Genomic DNA, 18704 nt, shown 5'->3' on the forward strand with positions numbered 1-18704 from the left:
CTTCTTCTTCTGTACCGAAGTATTATTGAACCGGTTCTTATATATGGTGCCATTTGTTTTTTCCATATGCTAACAGTAACTAATAAGAACAACCTTTTGAAAATAACTAATTTAGCAAAGAAAATTATTGGTATTCCCATCCCTAATTTATCGGACTGTGTCAATTCATTTACGCTCCAGAAGGCACATAAAATTTTGAATGACCCAAACCACCCACTTTATCAATATTTCAATCTCCTTCCATCTGGCCGCAGGTATAGACTACCCGTGTGCAGAAAGGCTGGCTATGGTAGGAGTTTTGTTAATATGGCTATACGAGCATTAAACACATAGGTACACAGCCATTGTGATGTCAGATGCATTGTTGTATGATGATCCTGATGTTTTTCTCCTCGTCCCCTTTTCCTCTCTATGGCTGTGATTGTTTATGTTGGTCTATACGTATGACGTTATGTTTTTGTACGCACCCACTGTGGAAACAAATTTCCTCTTTTTGAGGACCAATAAAATTATCTGTCTATCTATCTATCTACAGGACAACTCTGTGAATGTCCTTGAGTGGCCCAGCCAGAGCCCAGACTTGAACCCGATTGAACCTCTCTGAGCAAGTTTCTTTTAGTAAAGTTGTGTGTAAATGTTTGCCCAAGTCAAACCAAACTAAACGTTTCTGCCGGATTTATAAAAGTTTCGGAAACGCCGATGTTCTTCGTACTTGTGTACGCGTGTTGTTCACCTCTAAAGTGCAAACCGTGTTCCTGACACAGCTCATTTCCATGTAGCAATGCCCACAAAAGTCCATAAAAGGAAACGGAAGTTATTTTTGACTCACTGTTACGACCCCAGTCTAGGGTCGAGGTGTAACATAAAAAAAGTATAAACAAAAACAAATCAGACTCAGAAATAATGAGGTTGACACCTCATTATCTCATTACCTCACGTCTTTCAAATCTTACAAATTTAATGATCACAAGAAAAATAATGCAAAACAAACAGAATCACTCGGAAAGCACCACTCTTCAGGGCTGGCAAGGCCAATGTAATAAACAAAACAATCGATATCTTCCCTGTATCAGTTTAACTAACCTAACAAAAAAGGTATGTCAAAAGAAAACAGAGTCTAACCTGACTCCCTCACTGAGGCAAAAACAGCGAACAAAAGGTAGAGCCCAAAAATAAACGCCACACAACCCCTACAGCTTTCATGACAGTAAGAAGAGAAATATTTACAATGAAAGATGTATTTACAATTCAGGCGTACACTCAGCCACAACACAAGACAAACCAGGGGAATGGGACAACACAATATACTTCCACTCACTTCTTTCACTCGTACACACACAACAAGCAAGCGATTTCACTCAAACACCAGGAAAAACATTCGCTACTCAGTCGTACACACGCAGACACAGACACCCCACACATCCGCATTCCTCCCAACATATTGTTCGTCCTCCTTTTTAAAAGAGGGACAATCTTCTCCTCTCCAATCCCCGTGCAGCACGTCAGCACAACGAATTAGGTCAGAGCGACCTGTGAGAAAAAAACAGGGGGAGGGAGAGAGAACACAAACCCACACAATACGTCTGCTGACTTAACATCACTTCCATACCTTTGGAAAATATTTAGCAGCGTAACAAACAAGGTCAAATCATTAGAGACTAATTATCCAATAAGATCACTGACTGGGTTTCACTAAATTTCCTCGATGTCCCTGCAAATGTGCTTCAGGGGTTTCCTCCCCCAGTCCAAAGACATCCGTTGTAGGTGGATTGGCATCTCCAAAATTGTCCAGTGTGTGTGTGCACGAGTGATTGTGCCCTGTGATGGGTTGGCACCATGTCCAGGGTGTCCCCTGCCTTGTGCCCCGAGTTCCCTGGGATAGACTCCAGGCTCCCCACAACCCTGTGTAGGATGGATGGATGGAAGTGTGCTGTGGTATAAGAAGAATAAAACACTGTTATTGGAACTGTGCTGTTATTGGAAAACTTCAGCGGCTAGTTTGTAGCTGTATCTTGCCAGTTACTGATGATTACTTTTCTATAACAGCACACGCCAAAATGTATTATTTCTTCCTCACTTTCATTTATTTTTCAGATTTTTTTTGTTCATTGATTGTCAAACAACCAAACTTCAAACCGCATGCTTTGCTTTAATGAGCATTTTTCTGAGTTTGTGTGCAAATGATAACATAAGCCTTTCCTTCAGCTTTTCTGTGCTTACCACTTGCTAAAAAGCAGATGGAAGCAAACGCTTTTTCACAGCACAGTATGAGTATGCAGCCTTTTACTGGGGGTGGACAAGACAGTTACCATGGTGATGAGTGATGAAGCCTCAGAGGTCAGGATGGTCATCTACTTACAGAGAGACAGAGAAAGGGCCGTTTATGCTGGAGACAGAGGAGAGCATAGCGAAAAAAGTGAAACAAAGAGAAGCAAAAAATATTTGTACAAAGAAGAGAATTTCAGACGTGCAGTGTTAAAGCAGTCAGACAAGGCAAGGGTAATAAATTATAGCATTCATATAATCATCTCTGAATCCAATTCATTAATTCTGACTTAATCCTATTATCCTAATGATTTACAGTGATGTTTGAGAAGCTAAAAATCATCTAATCTCTACTATTCCAAGCACACCATTTGCCCTTTAACCCTATATTATTTAAACTAGTCATGAAGTGAGATAGGAGAGAATGCACTTTTAGCTCAAGTTGGACATTATCCCCAGATAACTACTAGACCCGATTCCTGGTTTTATACACGTGTATACATTACTTTGCAAAAAAAATTAAAAGTATTTTTTCTGAAACCAGAGCCAGGCTCCCCTGATCAATTAATTGTTGATGATCACCTTAAAGTAATTCCCAGTGAAGATTTCTCATCTTTTTACATTTAAAAAAAAGAAAAGAAAAATAGAAATTGCAGTGATTTGTACATTTGTGCTCTGCATTTCTTTCAGAGCCGTGGGACTGAATTGTTGTGTATATAGGCAGTTTTTTTGTGCTCTGAAATTGACCGGACTTTTGAGAAGATAGCTGCTCATGGTTTAATTCACTTTTAAAAAGGGACTGACAATATGAAGTGAGCGTACGTGTATCAAAAGGTGGTTGTGTTGAAGAAACCTTGTTGACCAATCTTTGCTAACTTGCTCTGTCTGTGTGTGTGTTTACTGGTAGCAGATTTTCAGAGCCGAGCTTATAGTAACGAAGACGCTCAAGTGTACTTGTTTGGAAGATGTAGAAACTCAAGTCTTACATGTTAGCACAAACATGTCTTTTTCCTTTATTAGGGAATTTGTGCTTTTGGACATTTTTGAAAGATATCGTGCCTGTGAAATGTGCTTTGGTTGTTATTCATGTTCAACTGGTTGTATCTCCTGTCAACTCTCTCCAGCCTGGGCATCACTGGAACGGTTCTGCGCTGGGTGGAATCCTATCTCTCTTACAGATCCTTCAAGGTATCATGGAGGAGAGGTATTTCTGAAACTCAGCAACTCACAACTGGCGTTCCACAGGGGTCAGTTCTGGGTCCACTCCTCTTTTCTATCTACACCACATCTCTAGGGCAGGTGATTGAGTCTCATGGCTTCTCATATCATTGCTATGCTGATGACACCCAGCTCCATTTGTCCTTCCAGCCTCACGATCCATCCGTCTCTGCACGCATCTCTGCTTGCCTTTCAGACATCTCGGTCTGGATGAAGGAAAACCATCTTAAACTTAACCTGGCAAAATCTGAGCTTCTCGTCATCCCAGCCTGTCCCTCAATCAACCACAACCTCACTGTACAGCTCGGCTCACTCACACTCATGCCAACCAGGACGGCTAGGAACCTCAGGGTGATTCTTGATAATGGCTTGACATTTGCAGACCATATCTCAGCAAATGCAAGGTCCTGTAGGTTCATCCTTTACAACATCAAGAAAATCCGACCCTACATCACCAAACAGGCTACACAGATTCTAGTCCAGGCTCTTGTTATCTCTAAACTGGACTACTGCAACTCACTGCTTTCAGGCCTCCCAGCCAGCTCCATCAACCCCTTCAGATGATTCAGAATGCTGCAGCGTGCCTCGTATTCAACCAGTCCAAGAGAACCCATGTGACACCCCTCTTCATCTCCCTCCACTGGCTTGCTGTAGCTGCCCGCATCAAGTTCAAGGCCTTGATGCTCACCTACAAGACCTTGTCAGGAACAGCACCCTCCTACCTCAACTCTCTCCTGAAGGCCTACGTTCCCTCTCACAATCTGCGATCGATTAGCGACCGACGTTTAGCAGTTCCAACTCAGCGTGGCGCAAGGTCCCTTTCCAAAACCTTCACACTAACTGTTCCTCAGTGGTGGAATGCACTTCCAATCTCAATCCGGACCGCGGAATCTCTCACCATCTTCAAAAAATAGCTTAAGACCCACCTCTTCAATGAACATCTAACCAACTCATAATATATATATAAAAAAAAAAATAAATAAATAAAAAATGCACTTACACCTCTACTCTGCACTTTGCTTCTTCTGGAATTCAATTAATGGATCTCGTATGGTAGCACTTATTGTATTGTTCTCTGCTTGATATCACTTTGCTTGTATCTTTCTCATTCGTAAGTCGCTTTGGATAAAAGCGTCTGCTAAGTGAATAAATGTAAATGTAATGTATCGGTGTATCTTTATATACACTTGTAGCAGTGCAGCTACAGTACAATAGATTTCGTTAGCAGTCATATCAATGGTCATATGAAGTGTTTGGGCTTAGATTTGTGTCTGTTTGAATCATTTACACTCTATGGCACCTTTTTACGGTTTTGCTGTATGGGCTGTGTTCCAATTGATCCCCGTTTGATCATTTCCTCCCTTCGCTCAAACGTTGTATTTGAGAAGGCCTTCTTAGTAGAACGGTTGTTTTCCTCAGCTTTGGATTTAGCTGAGGGCCGAGAGGTTTTTGGAGTTTGAAGAGGAGGCAATAAAAGATTTGGAACACAGCCCTGTTTTCCTTTCCGAGGTTCCCCGCCTTTTTTCCGTCACCCATCACCTCCTAGCCGAGCTCAATTCTGCTGCAGCTTTTTAGCCACAAGCTGCTGGTGCTTGACTTCTGAGGCCTTATCCTGTTAAGCGGCCGCACTATGGCAAAAAGGAGAGTTCAGTATGCCGACTGTATGAGCTTCAGTTGAATGTGTATGTGGACGAACTCTTGGTAGGACAGTCCAGTATATTACAGACGAACACAGACGAAAACATCCACAAGGCTTCTACTAAATATTGTTGAATGTCCGCTCGTATGCAACTCTCCAACAGTGTCACGTCCTATCGAGAGTTTCAGTCGATGTTTATAATCTAACACAATGGGATTTTTTTTTACTCTGGTGTAATTTTTTTGACCATTTTAACGCAGCATCTCTGGTGTTACTTTCGTCAAAAATGTAGAACACCAGAGACGAGGCAATGACGACGTGATCTCGTTCCTTCGGGTGTTTTTGCCTCAGATTCTGGCGACTGTTCAGACTCGGTTTGCAGCGAAATTTCAAATCCAAAAATGCCTTGAACAACGTACATTTTCAACAATCCGTTTAAATCAACTGGTCCATTTCCGCTGCACGGTGGATTTGAAGGGTGCACTGTGATCGTTGTGGCGACGTCTGGGAATCGAGTTTCTGAAAAGGCCACGAGTTGGAGGGTACATTTAGTTTCTAAGGACATCTGGGCTCTTGGTGTCTTTTGGATAGGAACTGCAAAACTTTTTCTATAAGGGTGAAAACAGATGCATGCTTAGATTCTTTATCTGTAGACAGTTTATCTTGCTTACTACATTGACATATGAAGTTTGGATGGGTTCTGTAGAAAGGGATTAACATGAAGGGGGAAAAAAACAATATAAAAATAAAAGACTGAAAGTGAATTTGTCCTGGATTGTTTTATTTATTTTTTTCCATTGGGATGTCAAAAGCTTCTTCAACTTGGCCACAAATCTAACAGTCAGGTACATGGTCAAGTATTGCCCCAAAATACCTCTATGGTAGATAGATGTGCTCACTGATCACTTGTACATGTGCTCAGTCATACAATTATCCAATCAGCCAATCATATGGCAACACCACAGTGTACAACATCAAGCAGGATCAGATGAAGAGCTTCAGTCAATATTCACATCAAACACCAGAATGTAATCCAGTGATTTTACCCATGGCATGGTTGTAGATTCTAAATGGTCTGGTTTGAGTATTCCAGAAACTGCGGCTCTCCTAGGATTTCCACACACACACACACATACTTGTGTGAAAAACATCCGGTAAGTGGCAGTTCTCGGGGTGGAAACACCTTGTTGACGAAAGGAGAATGGCCAGACTGGGTCAAGTTAATAGGACGGCCATGGTAACATCAAATAAGCTCTCTTTACATACATGGTGAGCAGAAAAGCATCTCAGGATGCACAACATGCCAAGCCTTGAGAACAGTAGAAAACCTCATTGGATTCCACCCGTGTCACCCAATAACAGGAATGTGAGGCTACACAGACTGGAAAAAGAGCCGGTTATTCGAGCCTTCAGTAGTCCCATTTCGGTGAACCCCATACGTCATGCTGATGTTACATGCTTTCAAATAAAGAAATGAAAAGTTTTTCAGTGTTCATTAAATCAGAGATTCCATCGATCTTACACAGGGTCACTCTGGAGTCTATCTCAGGGGACTCGGGGCACAAGGCGGGGGCCACCGTGGACGAGGTGTAAGCCCATCATACACCTGTTCACACACTACAGACAATTTACAACGCATGTCTTTGGACTAGGGGAGGAAACCAGAGTGCAACCTGGGGGTGTGAAGCAAAGAAGCTAACTTCAAAGCCACTGCGCCGACCCTGATATCCAAAAACTGCATTTTTATTACAGCCTCTCTTTAAACTTGATTTTGCCCATTTTCTAAAATGTAAAAGCGTAAATACAGAAACGTTTATAGGATTATAAAGGATTATTGACTGGTTTAACTGCAGTTAATATTTTTGGAGTCTTCTTTGAGGGTTACACATTTGGCTCCCTTAAACAGTACGAATCTCCCCATGCTCTTCAGCAAAAAACTAAACATATAAACCAAAATAAAAACACCTTTATCCAGCACAACATGTGAAGAAACCAGTAACTTCTGGGTCATAGTCAATCGGAAAAAAAAAAAAAAAAAGTTCAAATGAAACCTGGACATTTGACCCGTTTTCTAATCGCTTATTTTTAACTTGAGTGTGAGATTGAAAGAACGGAAAACGACTTTTTTTTCCTCTCTGTTTCGTTTTGGATCTGTAAATGAATAATAAAATAACAAGCCATTTTTCCATTTTTGGATAAGTGAATAATTGAATATGAAAAGAACGAATGATATGATACACGGATTCTATTAATTCAATGGTGTCGAAATTTCATTTCCAAATTCAATGGATTTTCACATTCAGATCTTTGTCTCGGTTTTGCTTCCCTATCAGTAACGACACTTTTCATTACCAGTTTGATTTATTCAAACGATACCGGTGAAAAGTCCACGAGGCAGGAAAGCAGTACAACTCAACATTTTAACACCTTCATACAGAAACATGACAAATTGACCGTTTATTCAGTGCTTCCAAATATTAGCAAGGTGAAAGGCAGGTCTGTGAGAAATGAATAATACTGACATAACTATCACGCTTCAGTGTGATGACAGAGCGGACATAAAATGGAAAGTAACTAATAAAATACAAAAATAGATGGATGATTCACTTTGGGGGGAAAAACAAACAAAAACCTTCAAGTAGCTAAAAACTGTATTGAAATGTTAAAAGATGAAAGGGAGTTGGCACAGAGGAGCAAATGAGGCCACAGGGAAAGATGAACATGACGTGTAAGGACAAATATATTAATACTTCTCTTTTTTACATATTTACAGGTCAAATACTAGATCGTAAATACTATGAATTCATGCTGCAGACATGCTGACTATCATTCCAAGATCCATTTTTAAGTATTAAGGATTTATAAAATGTGACACTAGGTTACTTCTCTATAGTTAAAAAAATTGCAAACAGGAATGTGTGTGTGTGTGTGTGTGTGCCCGCTTCATACTCATCCAATCCATACTTGTGCCTGAGAGTGTATTCATTGAGTAAAGACTGTGTGTGTGTTTAGACGGCAGTGTGAAGTGGTGTACCACTATGTGAGGAGGGAGAAGTATGCTCTGAGGATGAGGAGATGGAGCAGGATGACGTGGCCTCTCTCTGGAGCTCCTCCACGTTCTTCACGCAAAAACAATAACTCTCTCAGATTCTGATGAAGCGGCATCTACATAATCAACAAAGCACACAAACATCAGTTTCGTTTTGGGACACCGATTTTCTAAATCATTACATTCGCTTTCTATTTATTTATGCATCATTATTAAAAGATCAGTCATCAAGCCGGTGTAACCTTAATCTTTATCGCTAGCTGCTCCTGAAGTGTTTTGGAAATCGTTTCAGCCACGTCATGTTCACTCACCGTCCACTTTATTAGGAACACCTGTACGTTCATGTAGTTTTCTAACCAGCCAATCATGAAATATACAGGAATATAGGGGAATCTCAAGAAAACTCCATTTCAACACACTTAAAAAAAAAATCTCACAATGTTGGATTTGAGTTTTAATGCAGTGAGCACAACCAAGGAGTGCATTTTAAAAAGAAAACTACAATGTTGTTGAAGACTGAAACCTGTACCTACAAACTAGAACTGAAAATGGAACCACTGAAGAGTCAACAGTGTCAGAGATCCTCGTGTGTCCAGTTCCACTGTGTACGGCACTTTTTATGCTTACCGACCCATTACTCCAGCTTTTGTGTTTTTAGCTTTGTGCTGATAGAAATGGTTTTGTTTTTTTAAAGCAAACTTGGTGTTAAAACCCAGAAACATCTAGTAATGAAAAGTGACATTCATCATGTGTTTGAAGTGACACTGTTGAGTTATACAAATAACTGGGTATTTTGGTATATATTGGAAGCACTATTTTTGAGCATTTCCCCAGAATTTCATAGAGTGTGGTTTGCAGTATAAGCACCTGTGGTCTCATGTGTGGGTTCCAGCGCACATAATAACCCACCCAGAGCTCCAGATGTGCGAGACTGGCCAGTGGATACAGCACCTGGTTTTTACAGTCCACATAGAACGGGTTAGTGAAGTCCTCCGGCTGACTGTTAACGTAGGACCACAGTGACCGTTTTACCCTGTACTTCCTAAAAACAAAAGAGAGAGAGAGAGACAGAGAGAGAAGTCATAAGACACTTAGACAAATTCATTTCCATTCAGAAAAATCAGACAGGCTGGAAAGCCTCCGCCCATTAGTGGAGAAATGTGGAGCGTACCTTTTCCATTCTCTCCTGCTCACTGCTGTAGAGGAATGTACCAAACAGGCAGCTGTAGGGGCGATCCAGGATGGGGATGAGAAAAAGCTCTTTGAACTCAGAAGCAGAAGGAAACTGAAAGAAAGAACACAAACACTGGGTTTAACAGTGTATAGTAAGATGCTTAAATGTGGATCTGCACAATAACGCCTGAACAGATAATCAGTCTTTGTTCAGTACGGAAATTATATTTAATTCTTACAATTAGAGTCCTCTTCAAAAGTATTGGAACATCAAGGCCAATTCACTTGCTTTTGCTGTATACTGAAGACATTTGGGTTTGAGATAAAAGACGAATATGAGACGATAGATCAGAATTTCAGCTTTCATTTCCTCATATTTACATCTAGACGTGTTACACAGCTTAAAATATGGCAGCTTTTTTGAAGCCATCCTATTCATTAACTGTTCAAAAATACTGGAACGAGTGACTGATGTTTTTTTCTTGCTGGCCAGGTGTACCTCGTTAAATGGACTTTAAAGAATGAATAGCTCTGAATGTCTTCTCTTGGTTTGAGCCCTGGGTTTCACCTGTGGAGACAGCATTTGTTGTTAAAAAGAATAAACTGACATGAAGACCAGAGAGCTGTCTATGGGAGAAAAGCAAGCCATTTTGAAGCTGCGAAAAGAGGAAAAACCGGTCTGAAATATTGCACAAACATGGGGCATAGCCAAAGAACAATTTGGAATGTCCTGGAAAAGAGAGTTAGTTCTCATTATGATCTCTTACTTTATAACATTAAAATAAAACAATAGTTCCCTCACAAGCCTCTCTTTCCCCACCCTAACTCTTGAAATGAATAAGACTTGCAATGTTACTGAGAAACTGGAAAGTGCAATGTCCTCTCTGCCGTGACACTGGAGACTACTTCCATAAAACTTCCATAAATAGATAACTTATAAATCTTAACTAGATCACAATGATCATACGTCTTTTTCTTTAAGTGACATGTTTATAATATGTTTACGATTAAGCTTAGACTATGTATTGCGTATGCCATACTAGACCCTGTGAAAGAGCTGTTACTATAGGAACGAGCACATCACTATAAAGCTGTAATTTCCCTTGCAGCTGGAATCAGAATCTTGCTGTTACAGAAATGTCTCCAACGCCTTCTGACCAATCAGACTGGAGAATTCAACAGTGTTGTGATGTAAAGCATCAGTAGCTGACCTGTCTCATCATCTGCCACACACAGTCGATGAACTGCACAAAGAGAGGGGATCGTTCCGAGTTGGCGTGATTCTCATCTCCAAGGCCGACACGCTGAGAAACACACAGAGAGAGAAAGATGGGGTTAAATATACATGCGTTCACGCGCCCACACACAACCACGCCCTCACTGCTCATACGCACCGAGGCCAGCTTGTGTCCGAAGCTGATCCACTCCTTCTCGATCAGTACCTGGAACTTGTGTCCGAAGCTGAATCTAACTGATATCTGATATTAAATTATAGTGAATTATCTATATTTTACACTTTATTACCCCATATCTATCTAATTATATCTATCTAATTATATATATATATATATATATATATATATATATATATATATATATATATATATATATATATATATATATACACACATTAATATATATATGGTAAATCGTGCACATCGGAGCAACTTCATCCCGACCTTTGTCTGCATTCAGGGGTGCTAAGGAGCTCCTCGACCATGCCCATGCAAGTTACATTTTCACTGGTGCTGGCGCGTCTACCGAGTTTTGGGAGTTTTCAGCCATGTTTAGGTCCTTAAAAACGACAAGAATGCATGAAATAAACAATAAACACCAGAAAATCAATAGGGCCCTGCACATCCGGTGCATGCGCCCTCCGGTGGTCACCGGAAGCGCTGCACCTTCGGTGCTCTGCCCCAATAATAAACAGCAGATCCAATAGGGCTTTGCAGCAGCGGTGCTCGGGCCCTAAAAAGCAGAATAAAGCACCAACAGAAGATACAGAAGCACAAAAGCGCAAAGGCAAGTAAGGATAATTACAGAAACGGTTACATTACAGAGATCCCCACAATGTGATCCATGACCACAGTAACATGACAAGAAGCTTCACCTCAGACCAGTCACCAATTGTTGTAGGAAGGTGAAAGTGGCTGCCTTAAAATATTTTTACCTCAAAGTGATTTGTAGCGCGCGCGCACACACACACACACACACACACACGGTGGAAAGGGTGTAGCAAAAATCATGCAACTATTGTGGGAAAAAGAGGGGGGAAAAACCCTGATACTTTGTACCTGATGCATCATCTTTTATAATTGTGATTAATGGTCCATTAATTCAATTCAATTCAATTCAATTCAATTTTATTTGTATAGCGCTTTTTACAATAGACATTGTCTCAAAGCAGCTTTACAGAAATATCAACACGGTATACAGATATTAAAGGTGTGAATTTATCCCAACTGAGCAAGCCACTGAGTGGCGACGGTGGCAAGGAAAAACTCCCTAAGATGTTTTAAGAGGAAGAAACCTTGAGAGGAACCCGACTCAGAAGGGAACCCATCCTCATCTGGGTAACAACAGATATTGTGAAAAAGTTCATTATGGATTTATATGAAATCTGTATGGTGTTAAGAGCAGCCGTAGTCCCAGCAGTCTGGAATTAAAGAAGATTTGAGCTCCATCCAGAGGCTGAAAGGATCAGGATCTCTAGTATCTCCATAAATTCGTGTGGGGCTCGGCGAAAGGAGAGAGGGAGAAAATAGAACAGAATCTAGTCAGGGTAGGCTTGAGTAAACAAATACGTTTTAAGCTTAGACTTAAACACTGAGACTGTGTCTGAGTCCTGAACACTAATAGGAAGACTGTTCCATAACTGTGGGGCCCTATAAGAGAAAGCTCTTCCCCCTGCTGTAGCCTTCACTATTCGAGGTACCGTCAGATAGCCTGCATCTTTTGATCTAAGTAGGCGTGGCGGATCATATAAAACCAAAAGGTCGCTTAGATATTGTGGCGCGAGACCGTTTAGTGCTTTATAGGTTAATAAGAGTATTTTATAATTAATGCGAGATTTTACAGGGAGCCAATGCAGTGTGGATAAGATCGGGGTGATGTGGTCGTATCTTCTAGTTCTAGTTAGGACTCTAGCAGCTGCATTCTGGACTAATTGGAGCTTATTTATATTCCTACTGGAACATCCAGACAGTAAGGCATTACAGTAATCTAATCTAGAGGCGACGAATGCATGAACTAGTATTTCCGCATCATGTAGTGACAATATGTTTCTTATTTTAGAAATATTTCTGAGATGAAAGAAGGCGATCCTAGTAATATTATCTACATGAGCATCAAATGATAGGCTGGAGTCAATAATCACTCCAAGGTCTTTAACTGCTGCACATGATGAAACAGAAAGACCATCCAGAGTAACCATGTGATCAGAAAGGATACTTCTAGCTACACATGGGCCTAATAAAAGTATTTCTGTTTTATCAGAATTAAGCAGAAGGAAGTTAATTAACATCCAATGTCTAATGTCCTTTACACAATCCTCAACTTTACTAAGCTTATGTCTGTCCTCTGGCTTCGCTGAAACATACAACTGTGTATCATCAGCATAACAGTGGAAGCTAATTCCATGTTTACGAATAATTTGACCTGGGGTAGCATATATAAAGTAAAGAGCAGTGGGCCTAAAACAGAACCCTGTGGAACTCCAAAAGTAACCTCAGTACGCATGGAGAATTCACCATTTACATCTACGAACTGATAACGATCGGTCAGATAAGACCTGAGCCAGGAGAGGACTGTTCCCTTAATACCAACAACATTTTCTAATCTATCAGGGAGAATAGTGTGATCTATAGTATCAAAAGCTGCAGTAAGGTCGAGTAACACAAGCAGCGAGACACAACCCTGATCGTAAGTCAGTAGAAGGTCATTTACTACTTTAACTAACTCTGTCTCTGTGCTATGATGAGGTCTAAATCCTGACTGATACATTTCATGAATGTTATTCCTATCTAAGTACGAGCATAACTGCTTTGCTACAACCTTTTCTAAAATCTTAGAGATGAAGGGGAGATTTGATATTGGTCTATAGCTGGACAATTGAGACGGGTCAAGATCAGGTTTTTTAATCAAGGGTTTAATAACTGCTAATTTAAGTGATTTAGGTACATAGCCACTGCTTAGGGAAGAATTGGTCCATTAGAGAAGAAAAAATCCATTCCATTCTTTGATTACTTATTTGGCATACAGTGAATATTCACACTTTAAGGCCATGTGGAACAATTTCCAAAATGCATTTAAATGGGGTAAATTGTGTACATTGAACCGAGAGTACTTAGACATGTTTGCTAAAAGCAACACAAAGGCTTTATTCACACTGCAGGAATTTTATATTGTGTGTTTAGATTTTTTCTTTTAGACAGACTGATCACCTGCAAATTTGTTCTGGTGAATGACAGGCATTCAAAATCTTTCTGCAGAACTCTGTTGAAGATTCTGTACATCAGAGATTCATCTGAACTTCAACAAAACATTTCACATTTATAGAGTTTTGTCTACGGTCATCAAGTAATCACATTTATAAGTTTATTTATTACCTCTCCCCTCTGTTGGCTCAAATATAGCCTATTACCCAAAAACACTTAAAATTCAACATAGAAGCCAACACTCACATCTACCTCTGAGCCCAGTTGGAGATAGAAAAAAAGACACCAGCCGTGAGTGAGAAGAAGCAAGGGTCCAGATTTATTGTTCCGTTCCACCACACGAGATCCACACCGATGAGAATTCTCAGAAGTGATGAGCTTAAGCTCCTGCATATCCTCCATACTGTCCTGCATATCCTACTATTCTGTTTTTTTATAGAGAGTTTCTCTATTACAATAAGATTATTAAAGTTATTCATGTGTGTGTATGAGAGCGAGAGAGTGTGTGTGTATGTTGTGTCTACTTGCCCGCCCTTGACTGTACGAGCGTGTGTGTGTGTGTATTAGCACTCCTCAGCTCAGCTCGTATACCTCTTTTTGACTTTTTTGAGTACTACTGCTCTTAAAGATCTTTAAAGTGTAATTCCAATTTGTCAATGTCCGCCTAATCCCGCTTCTATGTGTCTAGGTGACCGTCTTTTCTTCTTCTCCCCTTTGCTGGATGCTAGGTCTCCCTTATGTTTATTTTATGACATTTTTTATCCACAACACCTCCGTGATGGATATTTACACCCCCCGTTGCCTCAGCAGAGGAAAAACCATCATTGAGGACAGCTCTCACCCTGGCTCTGATCTGTTGCCCTCAGGGAGACGTTACAGGTGCATCAGAACAAGGACTAATAGATTCAAGAATAGTTTTTTCCCCAAAAGCTATAATCATTCTAAACACACACATGTACTGATTTCACAGTATAGGTATATAGTGTCTCAGAACTGTGCATTTTATAGTACCCCCCACTTAACCATAGTTAAGAGACAAATCTCCACCAAATCTCCTCCATCAATCTTCACCATTCTGACGACGTGCACTGAATAGAATCAGCCAGGGTTGCATAGTCCGGACAGTAGCTGCTGGTAGCCAGCCTCAAGCAGGCCTCCAAATGATGATCAGTCATTGTGGAACGGTATTTGGACTTAATGATCTTCATGAGGGAAAAGGCTGACTCACATAAATAAGTAGAGCCAAATAATGCAGTCAAGGAGGTGGCACATTTCCTCATGTTTGGGTACTTTTCCCCTGTGAGTAAGTTCCAGAACTGTCCATGAGCCCTGGACCTGAATGTCAGTCTGTAGTTTCAAAATCTCATCCTCCACTTCAGACGAGTTCAGGTGAAACAGCGCTGCAATTTTCGATGCGAGTGAATCAACCTCAACATTGTCCCTAAACGGGTAGCACATGAATGTGGCGAATGCCTCCAGTAAAGCAAAGTCTTGAAGCGTCTGTCAAACTCTGACCGACAGCTGTCAATCTGCTCCATGTAGCGTGCAATGTTAAACTGCGCACAAGCCTTCCGCTGCGTCTCCAGATCTGACGCGAGGTTTTGGAAGTTCCCAAAAACATGGCGCTGCAGCTTTGAGAACAGAAGTTGCATTTTCCGTTTAAAGGCATTAACTGCCTTTAATTTTTGTCTTTTCCTTGCAGCTCCAAATTAAGTTGGTCAGATCGGTTAAAAATGCTCGGTTAAAAAAAGTCCAGCAGCCACTGATCATCATTGACCTGGGTGTATTCTGCATGTTTAACAGCAAAAAGAAACTCGCTTATCTCCGGACAGAGCTCTCGAAATCTCTGCAGGAATTTACCCCTACTAAGCCGTCTCACGTCAGTGTGTAGCAGGAGCTAATTGGTCGCAGTGTGCCTTCTCCAGATGCGCAGCCGTCTTTGAAGTGATCTAGCACGTATAGAACAGACGACCTTTGTTGCCACATCCATGATCTCTTTCATGTTTAGCATTCTTGCACATAAGGCTTTTTGGTGTATTATGCAGTGGTAGTTAAGGAAGTCAGGGAAAGCATCGTCTTCCCTGCACTTGGCAATGAATCCATTTGCGCTGCTCAACCATTGACTGATATCAATTTGCACACTGGGAGCTGGGTTTTGTCAATGAAGTCTTTAAAAGACTGAAAAATGTCCTCTCCCCGCGATTTCGCTCGCTAGCCTTTAGCACTGGCGCGCTTGATCGTACACGCGTGGTGAGAGAAAAGACGAGATCTCAGACTGGCTGCCCTGTACGTCAACTAACATCTTTTTTTTAATGGCGATCTACCCGCACTTCCTTTGCGATTGACATATTGAGCACCCCTGCTGTATATATTTTGACCTGAAGAAAAAAGCCTCTTTATACACATATGCTGTTAAACTACACCTGCTCTACTCGTGTGTGTGTGTGTGTGTGTGTGTGTGTGTGTGTGTGTGTGTGTGTGTGTGTGTGTGTGTGTGTGTGTGTTACCTGCACTATGAATTTCTGTGCGTGCGTGCTGGTGTAGTCAGAGGGAAAAGTTTCGCTGATGTGCATGCTGAATTGTGACACTCGATTCTTCAGATCCTCAAACAACTCGGCCACCTCTAATACACACACACCAGAAATGATAGTTAGGGATCTGTGTCAAGAAGTGTGTGTATAGATGTGTGCGAGTGAGTGAGAGTCATAACCTCTTGTATCCGTTTGATCTGAATGCAGTTCTCTTTGCCCCACTCCAGCTCATCCTAAAACACACACACACATCAGTATCACTTTATTTATTTCTATAATCCAACACGTTATAATTCAACATAACTGTCACGATCTCCTGCCTCCCATACGCTGTGTACCGGTTTAATCTATTTCCTTATTTGGTCAGAGCTTCCTGTTCTTATTACGATGTCCTCTCTCTGACTGGTTCCTATTTCTTAAATTGTGCACTCTATCTGTACACTACACACTTGACCATCTAACACCTGGATATTTGAAGAGCATACAAACACACACACACACACACACACACACACACACACACACACACACACACACACACACACACACACAACCTGCGTGAAGTTGGACCCCCCACCAACACAAAACATCGTCAGAATAGTTTGTGCTGGTTTGTGCCGTAAAAATTTTCGTTTGTGCTGCTTCAGTTCTGGAGATATTAAAAGAATATTTATAGGTCATTCTGGGGTCACTCAAACCCCCCACATGCTCCAAATTTACCCCAAATGGTCTCAATAATAATAATAATAATAATAATTCAAAAGAAGACTATAGCGCCTAAACCTAAAAAAATGAATGTGTCTAAACGTTTGACCGGTAGTGTATGTTTCCAATGCAAGTGCTATAGTACAGGTGTGCTGGGTTATATCTTACATAGGTCTATTAGGTTATACACGTGTCTATATGCAGTGGTTGTCAGTAAGTATACAAGAATAAGTATATAGTTTTGTATCTCTTTATTTTCCTTTATTTACGTAGTATTGTTTTGGTATTATTGTTTTTTTTTCCATTTTATTTGATTTTTTCTGCCAAACGACTGCCCACACTCCAGTCCAGTAGGTGGCGGGAATGCCTCTTTAGCATTAAAACAAAAACGAAGAGAACTATAGCGCCTTAACCCACACTGCGCATGCGCGAAGCCGGATGAATCGGCCATTAAACTAGGAAAAGAGCTCTAATTAGCCAGTGAAGCTAAATGTCGTTTTGCCACGTCCACTTATAAAAGTAAATCATGCAATATTCTCAGACTGGGCAGTTATTGACAGAGTGAATCCATCGTTTTAAATAGAATCAAAAATAACATCGACCTATTTGCTAATCACATTTCGAATAGCTTGCTCATTAATTACACTGCGCATGCGTGGACTGGACTGCCTCCTCAAAAGCTAGCACCGCTAGCATATTTGTACAATATTAACATTAATATTGAACCAGAGGAGTGAATAAAAAAAGTTATAAAATGTTATTTCTCACTTCTCCTCCTCTTGTTCTTCTTCTCCGTGTGGGTGTGAGTTATCTTTGGTCGGTTCCTCGGTGATTCGGTTATTAGTGAACCGAGCTCCGAGAGTGAACCACTGCACCGTCACCGCCTGCTTCATACTGATACACCTGAAACACAGGTGTTAACACCGTTAACTACACACATACACACAATACAGCACAAAACAGAACGGGTTCGGTTACACAGAACCGAATAAACTCACTTTAGTTTGGGTCCAAACGGGCCAGAACTAACACTAACAACGCTTTCTGCTCCTCAGTTCGACTTCTCGCGCTCGCAGTGACGTCACCAACGTAACGGACGTTGACGTAAATTTGAATATGTGAGGAGAAAATAAAATAAACCCAAATATCATTTCATAAAAAGCTTCATTATTCTCTTCTTAAACACGATAGAGGATAAGATATACAAATACATAAAAAAAACAGCTTTATCATTATTTTAAATCAAATCCACTTTAAAAGTGCTCCTAATTACATTTTAATTAAAAATATACTTCATCTTACTCTTGTTTAATTTTTTTAATTAATATTTAATTCATCAATGATTGTAGTCGTGTTGAGGTTTCACGTTCTTTGTGCTTTATCATCATAAATATACACTTTATTTAAACTTTTGAGTTTGGACACAAAATGTAAACATTCCTCATGAATCCAGAACATTCATTTATTATTTAGAAAGTAATAATTAAACAGCTGAATAAAATGATCAGATTAATCACTTGCAACATTTAGGATATGAATTTCTTGTGTTAAGTGAGGTTTTTAATTATACACATAGATTTTATTTATATGTAGTTTTCATGTTTGACTCAGTACATTACACTATATTTATTTAATCAACTATTTATCAAGTTTTTTCAATATTTAACTGAATGGTTGTCCAAGATCAA

At 40.4% G+C, this 18704-nt stretch overlaps 2 long non-coding RNA genes across 9 annotated transcripts; both read right to left on the reverse strand.

Annotated features, from left to right (window-relative positions):
• Positions 1-604: 604 nt before the first annotated feature.
• LOC128630414 (uncharacterized) lies at positions 605-14837 on the reverse strand. Of its 8 annotated transcripts, none has more exons than XR_008394681.1 (8): positions 11024-14837; positions 10739-10815; positions 10556-10648; positions 9343-9912; positions 9039-9213; positions 8157-8287; positions 2221-2351; positions 605-1930 (listed from the first exon to the last, which is right to left on the reverse strand). It is a non-coding gene; the product is annotated as an uncharacterized LOC128630414 (long non-coding RNA). The 8 variants fall into 8 exon arrangements; XR_008394680.1 differs by having other exon boundaries at positions 10739-10822; XR_008394683.1 differs by having other exon boundaries at positions 9343-9456; positions 9584-9912; positions 10556-10822.
• Positions 14838-16142: 1305 nt separating this feature from the next.
• Positions 16143-18097, reverse strand: LOC128630440 (uncharacterized). The gene is made up of 4 exons (XR_008394765.1): positions 18015-18097; positions 17785-17919; positions 16491-16544; positions 16143-16403 (listed from the first exon to the last, which is right to left on the reverse strand). It is a non-coding gene; the product is annotated as an uncharacterized LOC128630440 (long non-coding RNA).
• Positions 18098-18704: the final 607 nt, after the last annotated feature.

The sequence above is a fragment of the Ictalurus punctatus genome, unplaced genomic scaffold (genome assembly GCF_001660625.3).
Source record: "Ictalurus punctatus breed USDA103 unplaced genomic scaffold, Coco_2.0 Super-Scaffold_100056, whole genome shotgun sequence".
NCBI classification, from domain to species: domain Eukaryota; kingdom Metazoa; phylum Chordata; class Actinopteri; order Siluriformes; family Ictaluridae; genus Ictalurus; species Ictalurus punctatus.